Genomic DNA, 11,381 nt, shown 5'->3' with positions numbered 1-11,381 from the left:
AACACAAATTAACCATGCAATCCAAACACAACTTAACCATGCATTCCATCAAACAAACATACCAAACACATGAAAAAAAAACACCCAATACCTTGAAGACGCCCCCACCGCTGCTGTCGGCATCCTTGGTGACGAAGACGCGCTCCACCTTGCAGTGCTTGATTGGCAGCACACAGCAGCAGGTGTAGCTCCGCCCCCCGCTCTCCACCAGCCGCGGCTTGCCGTACAGCAGTACGTCGTTGAACAGGAAGAACATGCGCTCATGGGACCGCACCCCTTTCCTCGACACCTGCACAGCGCTTCAGGGACTGAAGTCTTCATTTGATTCCCTTGGATACGGTCTTTGGGAGGTATAGAGGGACCGTATTTGATTTGATTCCATGGATAAGGTCTTTTGGGGTAGAAGGACTGAAATCATTGATTCCAAGGATACACTTTTTTTTTAGGGTAGAGGGACTGAAGTCTTCATTTGATCCCTTGGATATGGTCTTTGGGGGGTTGATTCCGCGGATAATGTCAATGGAGGTAGAGGGGCTGAAGTCTTCTTTTCATTCTGTCTTTGGGGACAGAGGGACTCTGAAGTCTTCTTCATTTGTTTTCCCAGGATACCGTCTTGGGGGTAGTTTTTGGGAGTAGTGTAGTGTGTTTTTTTTGTTATTTTTTGTCTTTGAACCAATGGATGAATTTGTAAACATTTAGAAATATATTTAGATATATGCTGAAAAAAAACCAACAAAACAAAATAGGAATATTCAGCTTCAACACACTTTTTAAATTACTTGCCTTGCAACGCACAATACAATACTTGCCTCAGGTAACTTCCCCCGCCCCCCCCCCCCAATTTATTCATGATACTGAAGGTTGAAGTATTTACGGCTACCCCCTATAAAGAAAAGAAGAAGAAGAAGAAAAAAACAGAAGAGTAAGAAAGTAATTTGGCAGCCATACATAATGTACATGCATATTAAAAGGTTAACGGTCCCAAAGCCTTTTACAGACGTCAGGGCAGTGAAATCATATCCAGTGTCTAGGACTTGGCATAGGAAGGCAGGGCCCAATCCTCTCCTTCTATTTTACCCTTCCCCAGCTGGTCAGATACCCATTCACACCTGGGTGGAGTGAGGAAAATCAGAGTAAAGCGCCTTTCCCAAGGACAAAACACCAGGTCTTCTTCTGCGTTCGTGGGCTTCAACTCCCACGTTCACTCGTATATACACGAGTGGGCTTTTTACGCGTATGACTGTTTTTACCCCGCCATGTAGGCAGCCATACTCCGCTTTTGGGGGTGTGCATGCTGGGTATGTTCTTGTTTCCATAACCCACCGAACGCTGACATGGATTTCAGGATCTTTAACGTGCGTATTTGATCTTATGCTTGCGTATACACACGAAAGGGGTTCAGGCACTGGCAGGTCTGCACATATGTTGACCTGGGAGATCGGAAAAATCTCCACCCTTTACCCACCAGGCGCCATCACCGTGATTCGAACCTGGGACCCTCAGATCGAAAGTCCAATGCTTTAACCATTCGGCTATGGCGCCCGTCACAACACCAGGTCGAAACGGAGGATCGAACCCTGACCACTGGATTAGAAGTCCAACACCTTACCAACGCTGCCACAGTGCCTCCACATGTATATGTTGATGAAAAATTGGCAGATTCCTTGTCCCCACCCCACCCCCACTATTGAGAACACATCTGACGGGCGCAATAGCCGAGTGGTTAAAGCGTTGGACTGTCAATCTGAGGGTCCCGGGTTCGAATCACGGTGACGGCGCCTGGTGGGTAAAGGGTGGAGACTTTTACGATCTCCGAGGTCAACATATGTGCAGACCTGCTAGTGCCTGAACCCCCTTCGTGTGTATATGCACGCAGAAGATCAAATACGCACGTTAAAGATCCTGTAATCCATGTCAGCGTTCGGTGGGTTATGGAAACAAGAACATACCCAGCATGCACACCCCCGAAAACGGAGTATGGCTGCCTACATGGCGGGTTTAAAAACGGTCATACACGTAAAAGCCCACTTGTGTGCATACGAGTGAACGCAGAAGAAGAAGAAGAAGAGAACACATCTTCCTGAACTCAACACTGCCAATCCTGAAGGGATTTCCCCAAACAGAATATCCTCAATATACTGAAAGCAGGAGTGTTCCAGTACTGCTCCCTACCCGGTTTCAAGGACCAACGTTACTTCAACAATACCTTTTTCAAAGCCCCCTCCTTCAAGAAGAAGCGCCCTGGCGTCAGAATCTTGGGGGCGGAGCTGTCAAAGCTTTTCTGGATGGACAGCATCTTCTGGAAGTTCTCGTGCTGCCGGACATGCTCGTTGATGTGCTGGGCAATGTCTCCTATCTGTTTGGTGGCTTCTGTCAGTTCAGCACGCAGTGAGAGAAATGAGCGTTCAAGTTTCAACATGATCACCAGAACAGGAAAAATAATGTCAAACGCATACAAACTGTTTGAACAAAATGTTTGATGGCTCCTTCCATTAAGGTTTCAACATGATCACCAGAACAGGAAAAATAATGTCAAACGCATACAAACTGTTTGAACAAAATGTTTGATGGCTCCTTCCATTAAAGTTTAAACATGATCACCAGAACAGGAAAACGTCTGAACAAAATGTTTTCAACACACCGTGATAGAAAGGACTATCAAAGTTTAAACATCATCACCAGAACAGGACAAATAATGTCAAATGCAAACAAACTGTTCAAAATGTTTGATGGCTTCTTTCAGATCAACACACAGTGAGAGAAAGGACCATTAAAGTTAAAACATGATCACCAGAACGGGAAAAATCATATCAAATGCAAACAAACTGTTCGAACAAAATGTTTGATGGCTCCTTCCATTAAAGTTGAAACATGATCTACAGAATGAGAAAAATCATATCAAATGCAAACAAACTGTTTGAACAAAATGTTTGATGGCTCCTTCCATTAAAGTTGAAACATGATCTACAGAGAGAGTGTGTATGTGTGTGTGTGAGAGAGAGAGTGTGTGTGTGTGTATGTGAGAGAGAGAGAGAGTGTGTGTATGTGTGTGTGTGTGTGTGTGAGAGAGAGAGAGAGAGAGAGTGTGTGTGTGTGTGTGTGTGTGTGAGAGACAAAGAGAGAGAGAGAGTGTGTGTGTGTATGTGTGAGAGAGAGACAAAGAGAGAGAGAGTGTGTGTGTGTGCTGTCTGAAACCCATGCACACATTCGTGTGCTGTTTGAATAAACTTTTCCTGTCCTTTTTCCCCTCTCAAGGCCTGACTGAGCGCGTTGGGTTACGCTGCTGGTCAGGCATCTGCTTGGCAGATGTGGTGTAGCGTATATGGATTTGTCCGAACGCAGTGACGCCTCCTTGAGCTACTGAAACTGATACTGTCCGAACCAGTGGGATCATAACCTGTCATCAATGAGTGGCCTCCTGCGATGGAATTATCATCCGTGAACATGATTTTGTTGTTTTTCTCAAGATCAAATTTAAAAATACGATAAAGTGAACACAAATGTTCTATGTATGTCAGTCTACATTTTTTTTTCAGAAAGCCTTCACAACGCGTATCTGTAGAGTGAACACAACAAGCAAATCATAGCATTGTCGAACTGCTTTCTGTCAGCCGTCACGTTAAAACTGAAGCGCAAAGTCCGAGCGCAGTATACTCTTTTAGCTTGTTGATACTGCTTTGTCTTTGCCTGTATTGTAATACTATGTACTTCTGCTGAACAATTAAAGATTCATTCAAATCAAACTATCTGCGGACGGACACCAGAGAACAGGTTATTGTCACGCGAGCATCCCGTTTCTAAGGTCAGGGCTCAAACCCCCGTTGTTTCCTGGTGGCTTCACAGAGGATTTTCTTTTCCGATCGATGCATCAGGGGCCGCAAGTGTGCAGCAGACCTACCAGGACCTTAACCCCCTTCTTGTGTACACGCGCCCAGAACATTAAACATGTTAAGATCCTGAAATTCGTCCCAGCGTTTAAATTATTCGTAGAAACATAAGCAAACCTAGCTCACGTATTAATCTTAAATCAAGCACACACATGCGCACTAGCACACACACACACACACACACACACACACACACACACACACACACACACACACACACACACACCATTTGTACTAAACAGTATGAACAAGGAAAAACATACATAATTATTTATGCAGTGGAAACAAACAACTCAGATATATATCGATTTTTTGTCCTCATACATATATCGATTTTTTTCTTTCATAAATTATGTATAAGGTTAATAAAACCTGTATCCGATAACATTTAACATAACATAGCATGTAATGGCATCCATAAATTGTTTATATCAATATACATTTAAAGTAGTACAAACAGATTTTTTAAAGTCTATCTTTCTCAACTTCTCATGTTATCCAGAACATGCCAGACTTCATCAATAGATACTCTGTGTTTGTAAGGTAAAGTACGTGAGACAGGACACTCATGTCCTCACGGATTTTCGTAATGAATCAAATTGCCATCATGTCACCATTGGCGTCATTTTTTGTTTTACATTTCCATAATTGACAAATGTTTGGGCAGTTCTCTACTGAATACTTTTGGCCATACCATCATCTGTAAGTCTCATGTCTTTTCATTCAGCCCACTTAGGTTCGTGCCAAGTCGTGAGAGTGGTTTTCTCTCGCGGTCAAAATAAAGGTGGTTTTGCTGGTTTGATTTCTGTTTAACTCACTCAGTACGGCCAGTCCTCTCTTCTCCTCTACACAGACCCCTCGGATGTCCAGTGGGTGTCTGAATGACCCAACCTTTAGCTTCCGTCCTCAGAATTGTGGTATTCTTTGTCAACATTCACCTCTTCAGTATAAGAGCGTTCCGCTTGCAATATTTTGATGATGGTAATTGGGGTGAAACGCTGTTAACGTCGTCTCTTTCGCCGTTCGTATGGAGAGAGTTAAGGCAAATACACAAGGCTTCAACCCCTCCCCCACCCGCCCCCGCCTCCCGCCCACTCTCCCACACGCCCTTCAACCCGCCAACTCACCTGCTGTCATCGTATTCCGTCAAAAGGAAATGTTAGACGTTGATCTGATTGTTCTCGGTCGGAACTGTTTCAGCCATTTGCCTTATTTGTTAACTATTCCTCAAAACATCTTTTCCAGGTCAAACCGTCAGCCCGTTAAGCTGAAGCGAAAACAACACAACTGTTTTTGTTTGTTTGTTTGTTTGTTTGTGTGTGTGTGTGTGTGTGTGTGTGTGTGTGTGTGTGTGTGTGTGTGTGTGTGTGTGTGAACTCAAAACGTTTTTATTCAAGGATAAAGATTTTAAGCATTGCATATTCTTCCAATCTGTCCTTGCTAATGAAGGGAAAAGGCATTCATGCAGAAGGACATACATAATAGAGAGAGAGAGAGAATGGGGAGGTGGGGGGGGGGGGGGGGGGGGGGGCGCCGGGGAGAGAGCGATTTAGGCGTGCGTAGGTTTGTTTACCAAAATAACAACAATTGTTTGTCATCGCGCATACAGTTTGACGTGAGTGCGCTTCCAATTATGTGAACTAAGAAAGACGCATCGTGATACCATATTTGGACAAATGTTGTATGCAATGTTGCGCTTGTTACCCACAACAATAAACTAGCTGACCATATGCTGAGCTTAAATCTTATATTTTGACTAACGATGTGGTTTATATAACTAACAGACAGACACCAGTCACGTTTTAACTGATCACCACCCGAAGCTCGTGGCTTGTTAATCGCTTCAGTCTTCCAGAAACCGTTTGTGTATGTTCCTTTCTCCTTCTCCTTCTTCATCTTCTTCTTCCTCCTTGTTGTTGTTCTTCGTCTTCTTCAAGCTGAGCAGATACAATCAGCATGATGGGTTTTGTCGTTGTTGTTGTTGTTGTTCTTCAAGCTGAGCAGACACAATCAACATGATGGGTTTTGTCGTTGTTGTTGTTGTTGTTCTTCAAGCTGAGCAGACACAATCAACATGATGGGTTTTGTCGTTGTTGTTGTTGTTGTTCTTCTTCAAGCTGAGCAGACACAATCAACATGATGGGTTTTGTCGTTGTTGTTGTTCTTCTTCTTCAAGCTGAGCAGACACAATCAACATGATGGGTTTTGTCGTTGTTGTTGTTGTTGTTGTTGTTCTTCAAGCTGAGCAGACACAATCAACATGATGGGTTTTGTCGTTGTTGTTGTTGTTCTTCTTCTTCAAGCTGAGCAGACACAATCAACATGATGGGTTTTGTCGTTGTTGTTGTTGTTGTTCTTCTTCAAGCTGAGCAGACACAATCAACATGATGGGTTTTGTCGTTGTTGTTGTTGTTCTTCTTCTTCAAGCTGAGCAGATACAATCAACATGATGGGTTTTGTCGTTGTTGTTGTTGTTGCTACTTTCACTTGGAGGGATGCTGTATTTTCATTCGATGATTATGGAGAAAAAAAAAGTCTAACATCTAATACATTTTCCCTCCACACTGTTATGGGAGGAGCTGCACGTGGAGCTGCCAGCATGCTACCAACGATCGCCTGCCGTCCTCGCAAGCTAAGACCAACGTCAGCACTGAATAAAGCTGAATGCTGTGTCAGGACAACAGGTCGTAACTCCTCCTCATCCTCAGGCCCATAACTACAGAGCAGTCGTTGGGGGAAATCTGAGGACCGCAGACGCAACCTCCATTCTCCACGTGTCTCTGTCAGCAGCAGCCGACAGCAGCTCACGTGTATGGAGTCCGGTCCATTCTTTGATGTTCTCATGTTAGTTCTTCCGCTGTCTTCCTCTTCTTCTCCCGCCCTCGATGGTGCCTTGCATGATTGTTTTGGACAGACTGGTGTGTCGAGTGTTGTGCCCAAACCATGTCAGTCTGCGTCTCTTCACAGTTGAAAGGAGAGGTTCCTGAGGTCCAGCAGCAAAATAAACAAATAAATGAATAAATCGGTAAATGCATACATGAATGAATGAATAAAAAGGTAGGTGGTTATAATGGAACAGTGAGAAATAATAAACGAAACGCGATTCAGACATAATCCCAAACAAAGGGAAAACGTGTTTCAGACAAAAAGGTTCGAGTTCATCCAGTAAAAGAACAAACCTGGCGATGAGAAATGAGGGCAATGTCCACCATATATGGTGCCAGCCGGAAACCCTTGGTTTGTTCTTTGATTGGCTGGGTGTCTGGGATAAGGGGTGGGGGCGGGGCAGGTTATGAAATTAATCATTTGATGTTGGGTGTGTGGCATGGCATTGGGGGTGGGGCAGATTATTAAATGAATGATTTAATCTATTTTCTATCGTCTCATTTCGATTGTGAACACACACACACACACACACTCTCTCTCTCTCTTTCTCTCTCTCTCTCTTCACGGAAGCCTGTTTTTTCCTCTTTTTTTAAAATTATTATTATCTGTTTATTGTTTCTGTCTCTTTTCAAGCGAGAGGTGCGACAGAGGGAAGAATCATCCACTTTGTGGATGCGTCCTTGAAAATGTTATTCCAATTCCCTGACCAACTGCGTGTATCTCTCAGCCTGGTTGACGTCAGTACATATTATGAGAGTACATCCTTGTCAAGTAGTTCCATACCTAAATGGACCTCCCATACCAGCACCTTCATCGACCCCAATCATCACTGAATAACAGAAAATGCAATGTCCAAAATTTTGGGGGCACAAAAATAAGAGAGACATTGTTTGGCGAAAATGTACTTTTCAGTGTTGCACTATGCTTTACAAAATGTTTGAATTTACGCTTCGTGGTGCGTTTGTATACGGAGTAGCCTCAGAAAACATAGTTCTTGGTTTTGTTTGTTTGTTTGTTTGTTTGGGGGGTTTCGTTTTGTTTTGTTGTGTTGTTGCTGATTTTTGGTTGTTCTTGGTTTTTTTTGTTTTTTTTGGGGGGGGGGGTGGGGGGGTAATTTTTATTTTATTTTATTTATTTTCTCTTTTTTGGGGGGGGGGGGGGGAGGGGGGGGGTGGGACAGGGGGGGATTCATAATCATCTTCAACGTCGAAGACACAAAGACAATGATAACAATGATGATGACAATTATAGTCGTTCTCAACGTGGAATCTAGGCCATCGTTTTGTTTGCCAACTGCTGCTCCCTGACAGTGAATCGAACTGTAACTACGACTCGGTGCATACCGAACAGGCCCCTTGTGGTGGGTGATACATCACCGGTCCTCTCTATACGGCAGGCGGGCCCGTTCAGCTGGCACACTCCATCAGCTGCGCAAACACCGAAACTGTCCGACAGGGATGTTAGCAGACAGCAAGTGGGCTCGTTACTGGCCAATATCCTGTGGCAAATTATTAAACCGCATGCAGGCTGTTATCACACACACACACACACACACACACATCACGGCTTTTAGTTTATGGTTGGTGTTATTAGATATTGGGCTCTTTTTTTTTCTTTTTTTTTTTTCTTTTCTTTTCTCTTTTTTTTTTTTTTCTTTTTTTTTTGCACGGTATTATTTTTTTCATTTATTGATTTCTTTAAAAAAAAACCCTCATTTATTGGTTTTTCAATTAACTGATTAATTAATTATGTTATAGTGTGCCTGCAGTGTCAGCTTCACCACCCACACTCTGTCCCCCTCCCCCCCCACCCCCCATCCCTTCACCACCACCCCTTTCTTAGCTTTCTCCTTGCTCTGTCCCAAGTCCAGTCTTTAAGGTCGCGCCGACACTGCACCACCCTCCCTCCTTCCACCCTTCCTCAACCTGCTCCCTAGTCGGCTATCTTTGTTAAGCGAGTCTGTCGTCTGTAGAAACACATGCGGTTATGTGATGCCTGCCGCAATCCCTGTGCTGAAGGAGATGTCGGCGTGTTCGAAACATGCTAATGTCGGCATGTCGGAACATTCCAGTGAAGCTTTCAAGTCGTTCCCTCCCCCCCCCCCCCCACCACCACCCGCACTCCCGCCCCTGACCTCTCCCCTCTCTTTGTGACGCAGCAGGCTGTCGTCATAGTGTGTACAAGCAAGTTTTGAAATGAGCGAATCAGATGAAACTGTTGAGTTGGATGAATCAGGATTAAGCAGTGAATCTGTCAGTCATTCACTTGGCGTCACTGGGACAAGTCAAGATTGGTTACTTTGGTTTAACCTACTGGAAAAGCTATGGTTCATAATTGGTACGTAACATGAGTTGAACACTCAGGATTGTATTGGTCAGTCATGTCTGGTGCACAGTTTTGTATGTCAATGTTGGCAGGTAAGCTTGACGAAGCTTGTATTACCACACATAGATCTATGTGTGAGAGGAGCACATACTGCTGGACATGTGGTGAAAGGTGCTGAGAGTGTACAGGCCTTTCATGTCAGTGATGTCCAGGTATTTTGAGATTGTATCTGACCTGGGTTTTGGTTCTGTGTTTGTGTTCCAGGTGTGCTGCTTTGGGTGTAGGGTGAACTGTTTACCGTGTGCTGCTTAAAGTTGGCAATTTGTGCTGCTTTATGTAGTATGTGCTTTATGTACGGTTGTGTAGCTATTAAGTGTACTGGTCCATGTTTACTTTGAAGCAATCATAAACACTCTACAAAAAAACACTCCATGTGGCCCTGCTACTGGTATGAGGAGAGAGAATGAGTGTGTGCAACATCATAATCGATCCATCATCCCCCTCTCTGTTCCTCTCTCTCCTGGAATCGAACCTCTTTAGTTTTACAATTGTTTGATAATTGATCAATTAATCGATTAATTAATTGTTTAATTATTAATTAAACGATTAATTGTATCATTCATTCATTCATTCATTCATTTTCTATTATCAACATTCATTTTTATGTTAACGTTTTCCTTGCACAGGCTCTAATGGCCTGATCAATGCCTTGGGGAAATGCGAAAATCAAGCATCTGCTTTTTTTTTATTTCGTCTTAATTCTTTTCCAACAGACTTGGTGTAGCGTTTATGGAGCAGTCCACACGCTTTGACACCTACTTGAAATTGAATTTGAAAATTGAACCATGTGAATGGAGGGCGAGGATTTAATGAGGGAGAGGGGTGTGGGCTGCAGTGGACTTCTGAGGAATGAACTTTTATCCTACATAGCCCCATATGAGGATCTCTGGTGTCGCTTTCGAAATCCACCCCTCTTTAAAACAGCCACTGTTTTCAGAACGAGCAATGCAACCAGCCAGTCAACCGAAAGATGAGAACATCGTACCATCATCGAAACGAATCTCTGTATAAACAGTAGATGACTCTAAAAAATACAACAAAAAACAACAAAAAAATCCCACACGAAATAAACGACCCCCAAACTAGGAATTCTACCGCGTTTGAAATGCATCAAAGCAACTAAAACCAATGCGATCTGAGCCTTTCTTGACAAGGGCTGTCATGGAGCACACCAGTTCAGTGGGGAACGCGTACACGGCTGCCTTCACCAAAAAAAACGTCCATCTTCTTCGACTGAAATCCTACCATCCGTCTTCTTGTGAACTTCCAGGACAACTAGGACAACATCTTCTTGTGAACTGTCCGTCTTCTTGTGAAATTCTAGGACAACTGTCGATCTTGTGAAATTCTAGGACAACTGTCGATCTTCTTGTGAAATTCTAGGCTAACCGTCCGTCTTCTTCTTGTGAAATTCCAGGACAACTGTCCGTCTTCTTCTTGTGAAATTCCAGGACAACTGTCCGTCTTCTTCTTGTGAAATTCCAGGACAACCGTCCGTCTTCTTCTTGTGAAATTCTAGGCTAACAGTCCGTCTTCTTGTGAAATTCTAGGCTAACCGTCCGTCTTCTTCTTGTGAAATTCTAGGCTAACAGCCCATCTCCTTGTGAAATTCTAGGCTAACAGTCCGTCTTCTTGTGAAATTCCATGCTAACCGTCCTTGTGAAATTCTATGCTAACCGTCCTTGTGAAATTCTAGGCTAACCGTCCATCTTGGGAAATTCCATGCTAACCGTCCTTGTGAAATTCTAGGCTGACCGTCCATCTTTTTGTGAAATTCCATGCTGACCGTCCTTCTTGTGAAATTCTAGGACAACTGTCCGTCTTTTTGTGAAATTCTAGGACAACTGTCTGTCTTGTGAAATTCTAGGCTAACCGTCTATCTTCTTCTCGTGAAATTCTAGGCTAACCATCCACCTTCTTCTCTTGAAATTATAGGCTAACTGACGACTATCCTTGCTGAGACAAGATAACCAACACCGAGGCACTGCAAGCAGAGAGCCCAGGTCCACATGATTGATGTCAGTCCTCAACCGGCGACGTCTCAGATGTGGAGGCCACGTCCGGCGGAAGGACAAAGGGACGATTACCAAGAACCGCCCCCTCCCCCCCACATCCCCCCCCCCCCCACTTGATACTGAATCTCTGATTGTCCTCGCTTCCGCTGTAAAGACATGCGCAAAAGAGATCCGATCTATGCTGCCACTGACATTGACAGGAATCAAT

This window comes from Babylonia areolata, chromosome 10 (assembly GCF_041734735.1).
Source record: "Babylonia areolata isolate BAREFJ2019XMU chromosome 10, ASM4173473v1, whole genome shotgun sequence".
NCBI classification, from domain to species: domain Eukaryota; kingdom Metazoa; phylum Mollusca; class Gastropoda; order Neogastropoda; family Buccinidae; genus Babylonia; species Babylonia areolata.
Note: the sequence above shows the minus strand (reverse complement) of the source record.